The 16703-nt window shown below is 46.7% G+C and overlaps 1 protein-coding gene across 1 annotated transcript in view; it reads left to right on the forward strand.

Moving 5' to 3' along the window:
• The first annotated feature begins 5740 nt into the window (after positions 1-5740).
• The window catches only part of SH3BP4 (SH3 domain binding protein 4), a 166625-nt gene continuing 155662 nt past the window's right edge, over positions 5741-16703 (forward strand). The window contains exons 1-6 of the mRNA XM_068138103.1: positions 5741-5806; positions 6018-6139; positions 7559-7711; positions 8106-8213; positions 8654-8727; positions 10578-10686. The gene's annotated coding sequence lies outside the window, so the exon portion shown is untranslated. The remainder of the gene's footprint in view (positions 5807-6017; positions 6140-7558; positions 7712-8105; positions 8214-8653; positions 8728-10577; positions 10687-16703) is intronic.

The following is a 16703-nucleotide window of genomic DNA, read 5'->3' on the forward strand; positions in this document are numbered from 1 at the left end:
AGTGTAGGAATTTGGTCTCCTTGGTGACAGAACCGACCAATAGAAAACATACAGGGAAAAAAAGAAGCTAAAACCGTCCATGGACTTTGCTTTTATTTTCAGAGTGGAGGACAGTGAGTTAGAGTGTCTCTTATCTGCTTTTGTGGCTGTGCCTGGATAGCAGATGATGCCAGGTTTAATTGCTTGGCTATCCATGATGGACAAATGTCTTTTAAAAAAGAGGGCTCCGTTTTCCTATAGGCAAAGATGAGCAAGAAATCTAGGCTAGGGGGACAAGCATCAAGGTAATCCTTCAGCTCTCAGACACCTCAGAGCTGAAGGCTTACCTTGTGTCTGATAAATGCAGTCAATAGCAGTGGGAAGCTGCTTGATGCCCTATAAGTGGAATGAGTTACCCTTTGCCTTGCAAACAGATAACTGGTTTCATTGGAGACTGTTCTGAGTTGACATAAATGGGTAAAATTTCAGGGATTTTCAGAGTGGATGACACACTAAGGGGAAGGAGTGACCCCAAGCTTGGGCTTGGAAAAGTGGCAGCCTCGGGAATAGCTTCTTGAAGGTCCCCAAGGTTTCACCACCATCACAAGGGGCATCCTCTGGCTATGGGCAAGAGGTAAGCATGCCTGATGTATCTTCTGCTTTGTCTTGTCTTTCTGTCTTGTATAGAAGCAACCCAAGTCATCCCAAATCAGGATCACCTATCCCAGAAGCATCCTAAGAGAGGAGAATAAAAACAGGATTAAACCATCAGCTAGCTGTAATGTTATACCTTCCTTCCCATAAGGGGAAAAGATGCCAGCACAGCCCCTGTGCAAGCAAGGAGAGCAAAGAGTGAAATGTTCTGTACACTGAGCTCCTATCAGCAGCTCTCTGAGTGACCTCAGACACCATCTTTACCATACAGTCTCCATCTTTAAGCTGACCATAATGATGCTGACTTTCACCATAAACTATCTTTTGCCCTTCCTGCAGACCCTGCTTTAAAACCAACCTTCATAAATATGTAGGCTGCCCATGTTGACACATTAGGAGGGGAAACCAGCTGCTGCTTGTGTAGGAGCATTCCCCTCCAGGGACATGTGAGCCATTATAACCTATTTGGATCCACAGAGAAGAGGGAGCTGCTCTCTTGATAGACATTTGAGCCTCTCGGAGAAGAGACAGGTCTTAAGACAGCAGAAATCATCACCTCCCCAGCATGGTGCACCATTAGGGTCAAGCCAGAGCTGTGCAGTTGTAATAGAGGGTGGATAGAAAAACAGTGATTTTACTGATGTTCTGTTGTCAGCACAGACTGTCCCAAATGGCAGCGAGGGGTCTTTGCCATTTGCACGCTGGTTGGGAGCATCTCATGGGGAGTGTTTAGCTCATGGTGCTGCTGGCTGGAGGGTTTGAGAGCAAGGGGCAGTTTTTGCCTGCTAGAACCAAAGCACTCCAATAATGGTGTTTCATATAACAAAGACATGGGATTTATTTGGATTAGGTGCTCTTAGTTTAGAGGCTGAGAGCCAGAACTAGTCTCTTCAGGGCTTTATGGAGTTAGCCATGTCTTCAGACCACTGCTGGGCTGAAAGCCACCTGTGTGCCCAGAGTGTATCACCATGTCCTCAGCAAACTCCCCTGTGAAACAAATACCTTGACAACACCAAATCAAAACATTTTTTGCTTCAGCTCAACAGGCTGGAAAAAAAGATTAGGTTTCCCAGGTGGAAAATTTCCCACAGAAAATATTGGAGCTCTGTTTTTTGTCTGATTAATGAATGTTGTGACCCTCTCTCCCCAAGTATTCTAGCAATGCCCCAGGATCCTAATTAAGACTGAACCCAGCAGCTCTTGGCATTGTGCAAACACATGGGAAGACTCCAGCCCTTCGCTAGAAAGCTTCTCATCTAGTTTGGTTTAGGCAAATGCATCCATTGAAACTTTTTTTCTTTCACTTTTTCAATAGTCCTACAATGGAGGCTTTCATCTCTACCTCTTGTGTGTCTTCCAATGTCATGCCCTCTGCTTTCAAAGGCTTAGGTTTGCCTCTAATTGTGCTGAGAGCCTTTGTCTCTAAGCCTTTAATAATGGGTGTTTTTTTTTCCCCTTCTCTGCCAAAAGAAGAATTTTGTTTCTTTACTGGCTTTTCTGCTAAAGCTGAAGTGACAGTTCTCTCTTCTCAGTGAGATTTACAAAGCTTATCTTTTAATTTTCCAAAGCCAAACAGCAAGAGGGGGGAGGATGGAATGAAAAGTCATGGTGCTTTTTAAACATTGTCGCTAGGAGAAGGCTTAATGATCTAGAAATACATAAACTCTACACTCTCAGGTTTGCCTCAATGAAGATATGCTATACTACTGCTCTTGACAGAGATCTGCCGGAGGCTGGAGGGGGGCATGTGTGCTAAGTCAGCACTTTGCTACACGCCTGGCCCCTCTGGAGCCTCAGCTTTGACACTTGGAGGGCAGAGGGGTGACTGAGAAGTGAATCCGCCTAGTGCTATGCTGTACCCCTGAACTCATGGCAGGTCCCCTGCTGCTTGGTGCTAAGACCATCTCTCCTGTCTGAAACTGTAGATATTGCTGGAAACAGAGCACAAAGTCATGTGCTGGCATTTTTTATGGGGTTGTTGAAAGTTCTTGGTGCTGACTGTAGGTTGCAGTCTCCTTAAACAAGGTGCTGTGACCAGTGGAGGCTTCTAGCTCAGGTATCTATGCTGGGGTTGACTGAGTGTGCTCATGAGCAGCATCAAACCCTTCTAGGGGTCAGGGCTGTGCACTGCTTGAGAAGGTGCTCCTCAGCAGGGTGCAGAGAACCTCACCATGCATTCTGTACAAGGATTAGAAGCAGAACTCTGAGGGAGGAGGCTCTCAAGCACTCTGCTTCCACAGTAGAAAATAAACTGTGGTCAGCTTGAGAGGTGACTGATTTGTGACTTGAGCCCACCTTCGAGTACTAGGAACCAGAAAGTTTAACCCCACATTTCTTCTGGTCTAAACTCACCGTTATCAAGTTGCATCTCCTGGCTTGGAGGATTTGCCTTAGCATTGGGAAGGACCATAACCATGGCATTCCCCAGGCTTGCTGGAACGAGATGCACTTCCAAGCCGCAAGCATTTCTGCTTGTGCTAGGATGTGCTTGTTGTACAGGAAACACAGGTCTAGATAGGGGGTGCTTTTCCACTGAAGAATGCAATAAATGGATTAAATGGTTTGAGAGTGATTGAACTCTGCTGACGTACCTAGGCTGAGGAGCTGGTCTGCCTTTTGTGCTGCCTGATATAATTTGCTTGTTAAGTCTTGCTCAGAATATGACAACTCAGAGCAGGAAGGAGTGATTTTTGCATGGTTACTGCAATGGGACAGCTAGCCTTAAAATGAGTTGCAGAAGGGAAGAGCTGAAAAATAGTGCTTTCCAGATGGTAGAGAGCAAAGCTGCTCTGAAGCTCAGGTTCGGGGCTTTCTGACATTAGTTTCAAGCATAAGTTTCTGACGAGCAGGAAGGTCATTAGCTGCCAATTGCACAGTGTTCCTAGAGATCCTGTAGAAAGTCTTTCCCTGCTCTGGCAGAAATCCATGAAGCCTGAGCCACCACACGTGAAATACTTCAAACTTAACCATGCAGCAGTTTGTAATGAAGTTGTTTAATCTGAAACCATTACTATTTCTGAAGCATCCTGCAGAGCTAAATGCAGTGCACATCTTCATACAGGGTACAGCAAGTGTGTTGTTGAACAGGAGCCCACCTGGCACTGTCAGTACTACACGCCTAGGATTGCATGGGAGGCTGAATCTTTAAAATCACGGTGTTCCTAGGCTCTGCTTCCAACTTGAAAGAGGCTCACTAGTATTTTTCCTTTAAGCTTCCTTCTGCAATGAAAATGAAAGCATTAAGACATTTGACAGGGGGAGCCACGAGATTGTGCTGCTAGGGGTAGTGTGCTTCGTTCCTCTAGTCTTCAGCCCTGGGAATGAAGGACCAGGGGAGAAGAAAGCCCCAACTCAATGTCTGAAGTAGAATAGAATAAACCAGCTTGGAAGAGACCTTCAAGATCATCACATCCAACCTATCATCCAACACCACCTAATCAACTAAACCACGAAACCAAGCACCCTATCAAGTCTCCTCCTAAACACCTCCAATGATGATGACTCTACCACCACCCCGGACAGCCCATTTCAATGGGAAATCACTCTCTCTGTGTAGAATTTCTTCCTAACATCCAGTCTGAGCCTCCCCTGGTGCAGCTTGAGGCTGTGTCCTCTTGCTCTGTCACAGGTTGCCTGGGAGAACAGACTGACTTCCACCTGGCTGCAACCTCCATTCAGGTAGTCGTAGATGACAATAAGGTCTCCCCTGAGCTGCCTCCTCTCCAGGATAAACAACCCCAGCTCCCTCAGCCTCTTCTCATAGGGCTTGTGCTCCAAACCCCTCACCAACTTTGGTGCTCTTCTCTGGACGTGTTCCAGCAACTCAACATCCTTCCTAAACTGAGGGGCCCAGAAGTGGACACAATACTCAAGGTGTGGCCCAACCAGGGCCGAGTACAGGGGCAGAATGACCTCCCTCCTCCTGCTGCCCACACTGTTCCTGATGCAGGCCAGGATGCCATTGGCCCTCTTGGCTGCCTGGGCACAATGCAGGCTGATGTTCAGCCTACCATTGACCAGTACCCCCAGGTCCCTCTCTGCCTGGCTGCTCTCCAGCCACTCCGACCCCAGCCTGTAGCACTGCAGGGGTTTGCTGTGCAGGGCCAATGTGCAGAACCTGGCACTTGGATGTGTTAAATCTTATGCCCTTGGATTCTGCCCATCAAATGTATTAACCCAGGAAGGGAGCCCTGAGCTGAACATTGGAGGCTTCATGGTGTGTGCTCCTGGGTGCAGGAGAAAGAAAATGGTTGCCTTTCTACATACAGTTGTTTGAACATCATGAGTAGATGGTGAATGTGTCTTGTCTCCTTCAGCAAGACCTTACATCAACTCCCAACTCCATCTAGGCTCTCACACTGCTGTGAGCAGCATGGTGTAAGTCTTTAGGCAACTATCCGAGTACTGTAACCTCATTTGGTAAATGAGAAAAATAGGCTTCCCAGAAGATGCCTTTGGCTTTAATTATTAAATAAGTAGGAAAACAGCTTTCTGTCTAGCTGAGCTGGCAGCTTATGAAGAGATCCAAGTAAAGCCAACACAATCAGCTAGCTGTCAGAGTTCCAGCCTGTTTGCTGCTCCCCTGGAGCATTTGTGTGTGTGTTTCTGAGCTCTACTCTGTGCAGGGGGTAGCAGGAACCAGAGGGACAGATACTGCTGCTGAGTGCTTTGCCTGTTGCTGGATGAGCAAAATATGGTCCACACTCTCCCAAAGGGCATATCTGCTGACCACTCTCCAGAGCTGGGGCTTCCTGCATGAGACTGCTACATGTACCAGTCACAGCAGCTCAGGCAGAGTTCATGGAAGACTAACAAAAGGCTCACCTCCATGTCTGCCAGTGAGAGACTTTGTGTCAGGAGTGAACAGGAGGAGAACCCTCTGTAGGCAGAGGAGGGCAGAGCTGGGATGTTCAAGGCATGAGCTGTTGCCTTGGCATATCTCTGGGAATTGACTTTGGATTGGAAGGGAAAGCAGTGATGACAGACCAGATGGGGGTGCTAGCAAGCTACAGGACACCCCTGACAAACCCTTAATAGCTTTACTGGGGTGAGTTCTACTCTTTATTCCACTTCTTTGCTTTACCAGATAGAAGGATGGAGAAGCTACGTGTCAACCACTGTGCTGTCTTGGAAACTCGGCACAGTAGCCACAGTGGTGTCCTGGCTGAGCTTGGTATGTTCACACTTCCTGGGGTAGCAAAGTTCACCCATGCCTCCAGGGTAGTAGAGATGAGAGCCCAGGGCATCTCATTCTCCCAACCAGTGCTTTGTGCAGTACAATATCTGCTCTGTTCTGAAAAAGCTTCAGATTTTAATCCCAAAATAGACATTTCAACAAAATTCCATTAAAAAAAAGAATCAAAAAGATACTGCTTTAATTTCAGGCAGAGAGAACTCATTTTGAAACCTCCAGAGTTGCCATGAAATGGGATCATCATCTGCTGGGGAGCTCCACTGCCCATGTGCCTTACAGCAATTGTGATGAAATCTCATCCCAGCCTGGCACGTGAGTTGTGCAGTGCCACTCGTGAGTGTTGGGAGGCTCACTGAAATCCTCATTCAACAGCGTGGGCTGGCTTTGCATCTCCATGATGACTCTGTGGTGGTGGTTTCAGTGCTCATCCTGTGACTCTAAAATCAGATGGCAATGTCTAGCAAATAACACACACTCCCACTAGAGCTCACTTTATTTCTTTCCTCATCTTGCTATAGCCCAAGTACTTTTTATTATTTCTTTTTTTCTTTTTCCTTCCTTCCTTTCTTTTAAATTGTCTTTTCTTCATGCCCTGTCTCATTTTGCATTTTCCTTCCATTCCCATGCACAGAAAAAAATCCCGGTGCAAGACCAGTCAAACCTCTGGTGGTGATCCCTGACCCAGATATTGAGGCTATCTGAGCAAAACAACAAGAATTGTTCCTCACCACAATCATTTTTTCATCCTTTCAGGGGGTTCTAGTAAGCTTGAAGCACTACTTTCCACTGGCCTGACCTCCAGACCCTGCTTCTGCTTCAAGTGAGAAGAAGCAAGCTCCCATCAGCAGCTGCGGCAGGCATTTGCTGCAGAGCTGGGGAGGGCAAGCAGTGTAGTGCCTCCCAAACCAGCACCCAGCTTCCTCCTGCCAAGCAGCTGACCGGACAAAATATTGTGTCTGAGCCAAGCAGCTTGTACTCATGCAGGCTTCCAGCCTTGAATACTATAAAAAAATCTCTGAGAGAATGAAAGGATCAGAAGCCTGCAGCTGCTGTGATTTATCTACTCTTTGATATGCTCAACTTCCCAGTGTATTCACTCTGGTCTCCCAGTAGAGATGGCAGAGTCTAAAGTAGCCTGACTCATCAGTTCCCAGGTAAAGGCACAGGGTAATTTCAGGGTAACTGAAGGCAATCAATCCTTTTCCCCTTGCCCTTCTCTCATTGCTGATGATAGGCAGCAGAAAACCTAGAGAAAGACTGGTCAGTCTTCAGGTCCAGAGAAGGGCCACAAAGATGACCAAAGAACTGGGAAGCTGCCATATCAGTAAAGTCTGAGACAGATGGGTTTGTTCAGCTTTGAGAAAAAGCAGCTTATGGGAGTTCTTATCACCACATTTCAGTATTTAAAGGGTAGCTATGAAGATGACAGAGGGTCTCTTTTTACAAGGAATCACTTCAGTAAGATAAGGGATAATGGGTACAAGTTACCACTGGGGAGATTAAATTAGACACAAGAGGAAAATATTTTCACAATGAGAACAATCAACCATTGGAATAATTGCCCCAAGGAGTGGTAGTGTATCAATGGACACTTAAGATTCAGCTGGACAGGGTGCTTGGCTGTCTTTTCTAAACCACGCTTTTTTCAAGATAGGTTGGATCAGGTGATTCTTGAGGTCCCTTCCAACCTGGTATTCCATGAGTTTATCTTTTTTGTTGGTTGTTTTGCAGGAAGATACAGGCTCAAATGAATGTGTAAGGAGTTAGGCAACACTTTGAAGGAGGCCTCCAGAAATGCTCACCTGTGCAGGAGTCGCATTTACCTGCTGCTGACCTGTTCAGCATCCCCTTTCCAGGAGCAGCAGCAGATGTTCAGAGAGGGAGGTATGTGACCCCTTGAAACTGCTTGCCACGCTGGTCATTGACATAATGCCACTGAGTTAATGAAGCAGCGTCAGCTGGTGAAAGGACAAAGAAAATAGAAGGGAATTGAGGGAGGATTACTTCCTCTCTCTCTCTTTTTTTTTTTTTTTTTTTTTTTTGGTTAGAGGAAGAATTATTTTGGCATTTTAATAGTTATTAACAGTGAGCTTGGTAGAAAAGCAAGCTCTTAGCAATAGGATGTAAGTTATCCTTGAGGTCTCTTCCAACCCTAACAGTTCTATGATTCTGTTCTGCCAAATAGGACTCTTACTTCTGCTGTCTCCATTTTTCCTATCTTTGCAGAGCAGCAAGCTATTCTTACTCCTAACTCTGCTGTTTTGTCACCCTGTTTAAGGCTGATCTGGGCAAGGACACCACAATTTCATCAGCTGTCTGAATGCTGCATGGAGGGGCATCTGGCTGTCACTCAGAGATCCTGTGATGCACCCTGTCCTGGATTGAGGTAGACTCTTGTCTCAGTGGTGCTATAGGCTTTTCACCCCAAAACACAAGCTGTGTAGTCACCTTCTAGACAGGAATTGGAGATGGGAAGCTGGGATCCACTGTGGTGTTTGAATGTCAACCTGCATTGGATCAAGACAGATCAGAAAGCATCAGGATGGATTACAAGGGCAGCACCCATCCCTCAGCATCATCCATCCCCCTAGCCACACATATGAATGTGAAGAGGAAATGTTATTCCTATGGTGACACATTCTTGAGAGCACCTAATCTGGATTTATTTAGGTCATAAAACTGACTTAGCACTGCAGTACCTAGACTGTAGGGTAAATAGAAGTCTTCTATTTATAATGATGTCAATCTGGCACACTCACAAGCACTAAAAATAAAACTTTTTGCAAAGCAAGTTGAATTAATGGGTGCTCTTTTTGCTTTGTCTAGGAGCCAGCCCCTGATCCTGTGGCATGCTGCATGTTGCTGGAGTTGGGCAGAAATTCTGCTGAAGCACCACCCAGGTAGGCTGGGCAGTAGCATCCATTGCAGGAATGGATGGTGATCTGACCATGTACCCACTTGTGGACCTTCTGCAATTCTGAGGCAGGAATTACTAGCCTTGATAATCAAACTGTACAAGCAGAGCGCAAGAAAGAGGTAGCTTGCTGTGCTTGAGCTGCCAAGTGCATGCTTCTGGCCTGCCTGCATGGGGCTGGAGCGATTCAAGCCAGCACAAGTCATGCCCTTCTCTCCAGCTCAGCGCTCGTGAGCTTGCAGACAGAGTATTTTGCAAGGTGACTGCCACTGGAGGCAATTTGTAGCAGCTGGGCTGGCATTCAAGCTGTTGTTCTTCCCTCACCTTTCTGCCTGTGTCACCCAAATGTGCACCAGGACAATTTGCTGTGCTGCTGGCACCAAAACAGAAGAGATAGGTGAGACACTGAGGCATTGCCAGGACTGGCACAGCTGCACATCAGACCAGCAAACTATCCTGGTCTTGTCAGGTTCACACAGGGAACCATGTAGTAATCAAGGGCTGGGTGCCCTAGGAGAGTAGACCTGGATTAACCTGTAAAGGGATCTGTTTAAGCTGCAGATAAACCCACCATGGATCTTCTTTCCTGGGACTGAAGTGAGTTTCACCTTCCAATTATACAGTTTGATATCAAACATGTTTTTTAACATATAAGATCACAGAATGTTAGGGGTTGGAAGTGCCCTTTGGAGATCATCAAGCCCAAACCCCATGCCAAAGCAGGATCATCTAGGGCAGGCCACACAGAAACACATCTGAACAGGTTCATGAAAGTCTGTAGAAAAAGAGACTCCGTGAACTCACTGGGCAGCCTATTTCAGTGCTCGGTCACCCTCACAGGAAAGAAATTTTTTCTCATGTTAAGATGGAACTTCCTGTGTTTCAGTTTGTGCTTGTTGCCCCTCTTCCTATCATGGGGCACCACTGAAAAGAAATTGGCCCTTTTTTGATACCCACCCTTCAGATATTTGTAAACATTAGGAAGATCTCCTCTCAGTCTTCTCTTCTCCGGGCTGAACAGCCTCAAGTCTCTCAGCCTTTCATTATAAGAACGGTGTTTCAGTCCTTTAGCTATACTTGTAGCCCTATTTTAACTCAACTGTGTAAAATCTGTATTTCCGCGCTTTGACCAGCCCACACGGCACAGAAGGGTCCGAGCCCTTGTTCCCTGCTTGGGTTGTAACATTGAATAGCCTCCTAGCTTTATTTTCTCTCGCAGGAAAGCAGAGACATGGATTTTATCTTTAACATTGTTGCAGACAAGATCATAAGGCAGTTACCTGCTGTCACAATTTAACACCTGCCTGGCTTCCCTTACAATGATTTCTGCTTTCGCATTAGCTTTCAAGGCACACTAAGCTACGGTTTCAAGCTGTTGAGGTCTATGAACATCACCCTTTAGTTGCTCGTGCTCTTGCTGGAGAGGCTTCTGGGGGACAGATGCCAAAACTGGTACTCCATCAACTCTACTCTCAACAAACCTGATTTCAAGAACTGACCTAAATGAGAAGCACAACTTCTTACTGATCAGATGCTAATCCAGGGCTGCCAGGAACTCTGTGGTCACTTTGATGTCCTCCCAGAGCAGAGGAGAGCATGATGTTCAGCCAGCACCAAAGCACTGTGTTGCTAATCAGGCTGACAGAGCTGTGTGGGAACCTCACTGTCAGACTAAGATGGGGATGGGGAGTGGCCAGTGCAGAACTCTGCCAGGGTCCTGTCACACAGAATGAGCCCTGAGCACTAAAATCTCTTACCTAGTGCTGACTTGCATGCAAAGGACCATTTCTTGCTCTGAAAAGGAATGTTTTCTTCCACCATGATTTCTTCCCACAGGAAGCCTTTACGGGCAGAGCTGGCACAGTCTGAGTTGGGATGTGTGCGTCATGTGTGATGCAACATGATGTGGAAGCAACAGACATGGATATTCTAACCTCACAATCAGGTTTGCTGGCTTTTTGTTTTGGCTTTTTCTACCTGTGACTTCACTCAGTTTGCAGAGAGCAAATGCCAGAAAGACATAGGGGGAAAAACTATTCCCAAGCCTCTTGTCCCAGATGCTACTCAGCAAGAGAACTGTTAAGCATGATGGGGTCTGAGAAAGCTGAGAAGTAGCTGGCCCAAAATGCTGCTTTATAGAATAGCTCATGGGGGGTGGCTGGGGACTTGGAGGGTACCAGCAGTAGCACACTTGCCTGCCTGGTGGCCCTGTGAAAGATAACTCAAAGTTAGGCCATCCTTAATTTCCACACTTTATTGTGGCATTTCAGTTCTTAAGGGGGGGCCTAGAAGAAGCGTGGGGACAGTCTTTTTAGCAAGGTCAGTTGTGACAGGACAAATTGATGGTTTAAACTAAAAGGGAAGATTTAGACTAGGTAGGTGAAATATATTTTTAACAATGAGAGTGATAAAACACAGAGTGCCCAGAGAGGTGGTAGAAGCCCCATCTTTGGAAACATTCAAGGTCAGATTGGATGGAGGTCTGAGCAACCTGCTGTAGTTGAAAGTGTCCCTGCTCGCTGCAGGGGATTTGGACTAGATTACTTTTCAAGGTCCCTTGCAACCCAAACCATTCTATGATTCTAAATCCAAGGCATAGCAGGTTGTAAAGGAGCAGCAGACTTGGAAAATATTCCTAAGCTTTCTGGTGATGGTCACTTTGACACTGTATGGCTTCTGCCCTAGTAGTTACCCTCTTCTCAAGACATCAGCCTGGCCTGTTAGCAATGAAATGCTGAGCCCTGGTTTGCTCCAAGGAACTTATTGGCATGTATGGAAAGTTCACTGGCAGAGCTGCCCAAGTTGCTTCACCCAATTCCTGCATCTTCATATACTGAAAGGCCATCAGAAAACAGGCACCAAAAACTTGCAAACTGCATAGCAGCAAGAGCAGGCAAAGGAGGTTTTAAGAAGTTTTACAGGCTCTTGTGGCCAAAGTTGTCTAGTTCTGGGTCTAGGTTTCTCAGGGACAGCAAATGAGCCCAGAAGTTGGTAAGGTTAATGCAGACAGGGATGAGATCATTAAAACCTGAGGTGAGATGAAGACTACACTCACAGGCTACATCCACCCAGTAATAGAGTGGCTGCAGAAGTTTTGAGCCCAACGAATGGGACAGCCCTTGCCAGGCAGGCAGGTGGCAGCTTGGTTGCAACTGAACAGTTGGGCAGTCTTGGAGAAGAAAACCAGAAGGCCAAGTAATTCCAGCACAGTAAGTGTAGTTATGCACTGCCATATGGCTTCTTTTGCAGTGGAAGATACATGCAGGGAGTGAGCCATTCCACCACTTTTCCTTTAAAGTGAACTTTTCCTCTTCTTCTCCTGCAAGTACTAGAAAAACTTGATGGCCTGTGGGGGTAATGCAGGTTGGCAAGGTAATTTCAGACAACTCTGGGAAAATGGGCCACGGGAAACACAAGAACTCCCCACAGATATTATCAAGTGTTTTGCTCTGCCCCAAGTACATCTTGGGAGGAGGCTGGTGCAAGAGGGTGAGGCATTTCTTATGGTGGAGAACCTGAGGAGAATCAAAGAGTAAAAAACTTTATTAAGGATGGGTGGTAAAACCCTGCCATGATAGATATGGTGGGAAGAAGTGACTGCTACTGCTCAGTGTTTTGACCTGTTTGAAACTATTGCAATCAGAAAAATAGTTTTGAACATTTTTATTTCCTGTAAGGCTTTTGATGCAAGTCAGGAGGAGAGCAGGCAAATATTTTCTAGCAGGGGTAGGAAAACCCTGTGATAGCCTGTCTTAACCCTTGCACCTCTACTAATGTCTCTGGCTTGGGGTTACCAAAGCAGGTAGAAACCTGACTTGCTTATAAAGCTGTGCTTGAGACCATCTCTCTCTCTGCAGCTGAAGAATGAAGGGCAGCCTCCTCAGGGATTGAATGGAAATAAGAGCCTGGATAACAACAGATTAGGGAATCAGCGGGTTTCATAAGCAACTGGTCCTCAGAGACCATTTCTCTGCAGAGAGGAGGAGAGAGCTTGGGGGAAGCTCTTTTGGAGGAAAAGCATCTTTTGCCACAGCAGGCTCAGGAGAAGGGAGGGGAGATGTACCAGAGAGACAGCTGGTGGGTGGGAGGAGGGAAGATGTGGAGCTTCACAGCAGGGCAGCAAGCGACGTGTGTTTGCAGGATGGGAATTTTTGAGCCTGGATACTGGAATTTGCTTACTTGTAACAACCGAGATTTTGCTGGTAGAGGAAGATTTCTTCTCCACCATACCAGGCCCCTTCCAAAGCCAAACCCCAGTGTTGCTAACAGTCTATAGCAGTAACTCATTGTTTGCCTTTTTCTCAAAACCTCAGCTCTGAAATATAATTGCATGAGAATATCTGCTTTAGCCTTTTCAGGAGGGTGGTTTTCAAATAGGTTTGTGAACAACCCTGCTTGATCTAGAAAGAAGCTTTAAAACCATGAAAGCCCAGAAGACAGAGGGACTACGAACAATTATAAAATCTCTCCAACAAGCCACTCATCTTTCAGGGACATTCACAATGCTTGAATGCATGTGGCTGGCAGGACTGCAACTCCAAACCACAGCTGCTGGAGCTGTTGAAAGAAACATCACCATCTCAGTCACTGCTGTGACAGTTAAAAGCTTGCCTCTAGTCCTCTTCCCTCTTCTTTCTCCAAAATCTGCCATTCCATTTCTGGTGCAAATGAACGTCACCTTCTTTTATGTGAGCACTGGAAGCTGCCAGCAGACACAGCCTGGCTTTGAGAGCCCATCTACTGGGGGCAGCCTTGCTACCAATAGGGTGGTGAAGGCCACCAGCAGCTACTAGACAGCTCTCACTGCAGCCTCTTCCCCTGTGCTAGCATGATCAGTGTGGACCTCAAAGATTCCTCCCCTCATGGAGAAGTGTATTAATTATCCCTCATGAAAGCCCTGCTCATCTTTTTCTCCTCCTGGGTTTTGCTTTTCTCCTGGCCTGCTATCCTATCCATGGCAGCACATTATTTCTTGGTTCTTCATGCCCACCCTCCTCCGTGGCTTGTGCTCTGGGCTATGCACAGGATCCACACAAATGCCTGCTTCTCTGGCTTCCCATCCCCAAGACACTCAGCAAATGTAGCTTCGCACTTGTGGTCCCTTCAGTGCCTGGGCTATGATTCTTCTGCTGTAGGTTCATCTGTCCTGCACACCTTTCCTAGCCCATCCAGGGTCTCACCACCAGTATCACCACCACCCTTGACATTTCCACTGCTGACACTGTCACCTGTCAGGAAGCTTTGCATTGCTACAGCTCTCAAGACAGGATTTGTCCCTGCAGCCATCTCTGTGCCAAGCTCTCTTGCAGCATCACTTTGCATCATGCGTATGTGCTGTTTGCAAACTATGGAACAAAGCAGCCACTCCTCTACCACTGTGTCTGTTTTTTCCCTCTGAGGTGCAGCATCCTCTCTTGCAGCTTTTTGAAGGGGCTGTAGCAGGGGAAGAGAGGAACCATGGCCACTCACCACAGGCTGTCAGCTGAAAGGCAAAGACTGCAACCAGGTAGCCATCAGGAGCCCAGGCTGAGAGTGACAAAAACGGTGATTAAGCTGGGTGAAGGCTGTGAGAGATTCCAACTTCAGGCCCAGGAAAAAGACTTGAAGAAATTACTTGGGTTCAGCCATCCAGTCAGTCTTTCAACGAGCTGGTGCAAGCCATGAGAAGCCAATGTCTTCAGGAGAATCACGTGGGAAACTGGTGTCAAAGGCATTACTGAAGTTGACGTAGACAACATCTACAGCCTTTTCTCCATCCACTGAATGGGTCACCTTGTCACAGAAGAGGATCAGGTTCATCAAACAGGACCTGCCTTTCATAAACACTTGCTGACTGCATCTGATTGCCTGGTTGTACTATATATGTTATGTGATGGCATTTAAGATGACTTGCTTTCTATGACCTTCCCTGGTACTGAGGTCAGACTGACAGGCTTATAGTTCTTTAGATCCAGTTTCTGGCCCTTCTTGTAGATGTTAACTGCTAGTCAGCTGAGACTGATGGGCTGTAAGAAATGTAGAACCAAAAGCAGAACTGTAGTTGTGTAGATGTGGCACTTAGGGACATGGTTTAGTGGTAGACTTGTCAGTGCTGGGTTTACAGTTGGAATCTATGACCTTAAAGATCTTTTCCAACCCATATGGTCCGATTCTATCTTTCTATGATACTGCTTGTGCTGCAGACAGGGCATTGCTCAGCCCTGAGGGTGTGTGGTTTAGTGTTGCTTATTTCCATGGGAAGTACTCTTCAGCCTGGTGCCTGGTTTCTGCAGCTGCTCTCACAGTTTGGTAGTGTCTTGGCCTTGCTAGGGATGTTTCCTACACACTGCTGACCACTGAAGCTGAATTTTAATTTCTTTAGTAGACCCAGACTCTTCATGGCCAGGGTTTTCTTTGCCATCTTTTCCTGGGTTTGCTGTCTCTGGACTCAAGCTGAGCTGGTGCAGAGCCTCTGAAGCTGTACCCTGCATACGTGGGCTGCTGTAGTCCTGCCAAAGGGCTCTGTGGCTTTCTGTGCCACTGACAGTCATTTGTGGCTACAATAATTATAAGGAAGTGCTTGAACTTCAGGGGAGACCTAACTGGATTTAAATTTTAGGGATTGGGCAGCTTTCTTCCTCTGTTAAATTGTCTTTAATAACACTTGCTTAAAGAGGTGGGATAGTTGCAAGGAATGGTTGGTAGCTAGAGCAGGAGGAATCATGATGTCTGTTTGTGTCCTTCTCTGCTACAGATTGACTACCTCTGGTAGTACTCTTGGCAGACCCCACCAAGCATTAAAGGTGCTTTTGGTAAATTGTCTGACGACATACAGTAGAAAAAAGAGCAGATGATGGAAGATGCCTTTGAGTTTTCTGGAAATGTGTATAACCTGCATGTTTTGGCTTGGCTACTTCAGGTTTGGGCAAAGCACAGAGTTGTTGAGACAAGCCAGAGAGAAGCAGGGTGGCTATAAGGACCAGGCTGCAGTAGTGAAGGAAGAAGAGCTACCTCTGAATTTAGTACTGTCATTTGACAGGTGCTAAGGACTGTTTGTTTCCTTATCCTCACACCCTGGCTCCAGGCAGTGTTAATGCAGAGACCCTCTACATCACCCACTATGCAAACTAAAGGGAGGAGGAGGGGTGTCCAACCAGCCCAGCAGACAGGGATGCAGTGACTCAGCTGTGGCATGCAGCAAAGATGAGAGCTTCTCTCCAAAGATTCCGTTAAAGGGACAGCAGAGAAGCTCCTGGCTTGGTTGTGTCTTCCATCAAGACCACTGCGAGCTGAAAGCAGTGTCAGTCTCTGGGATCACAGTCCCAGAGGGACTGCAGTGACTGTCCAGTTAACACCTAAGAGAGTCCTTCCTTGCATGGGAGCAGGCGCTGGATACAGTATTTCATTGAGCTACAAGTAGGACACTGAGCCCAGCTCTTCCCTACACAAGGTTGAGGGATTCAGTACTTCTCTGAGCTCCCTGCCCACTGGAGCATGCATTTCATAGGGCTGAGTCTTCCAGTAACATGTTTTCCCTCACTCTTTCTGTCCTTTGCCTGGAGAGAGCTTTCCTGTGCTGCAGAGATGAAATGGGTTTTGTTTCTCAGCAGAGATCAGGTTGCAGTCATCCCAAACACAGCCCTTTCTTCCCCAAACAGCTGAGAGTACTCCCTCGTGCCCCTACTCTGTCATCCATCATTAGGAATCTTTAATGCAATTCCTACAGGGCTGCTTTGGATGGGAACAGATGATGCCAAGGCAAAGGTTAGGCAGGTAGTTTCGCTCAGTGTTGCAATAAGGGCATGCAGGTGCATCTCCTTTGCAGGCATGTTGTTATTATTCACAACCTTCCAAAAATCACTGCTCTGCCCCAGCTGCTCTTTGCCTGTAGGAGTAGTTTGAAAGCCACATTGCCTTTCTTCACAGCCTCTAGTCATGCATCTTCTGTGAACTGGCTCATCCCCTACCTAAGACAGATCTAGC

The sequence above is a fragment of the Melanerpes formicivorus genome, unplaced genomic scaffold, assembly GCF_026170545.1.
Source record: "Melanerpes formicivorus ecotype bairdi unplaced genomic scaffold, bMelFor1.0.p_v2 SCAF_5, whole genome shotgun sequence".
NCBI lineage: Eukaryota > Metazoa > Chordata > Aves > Piciformes > Picidae > Melanerpes > Melanerpes formicivorus.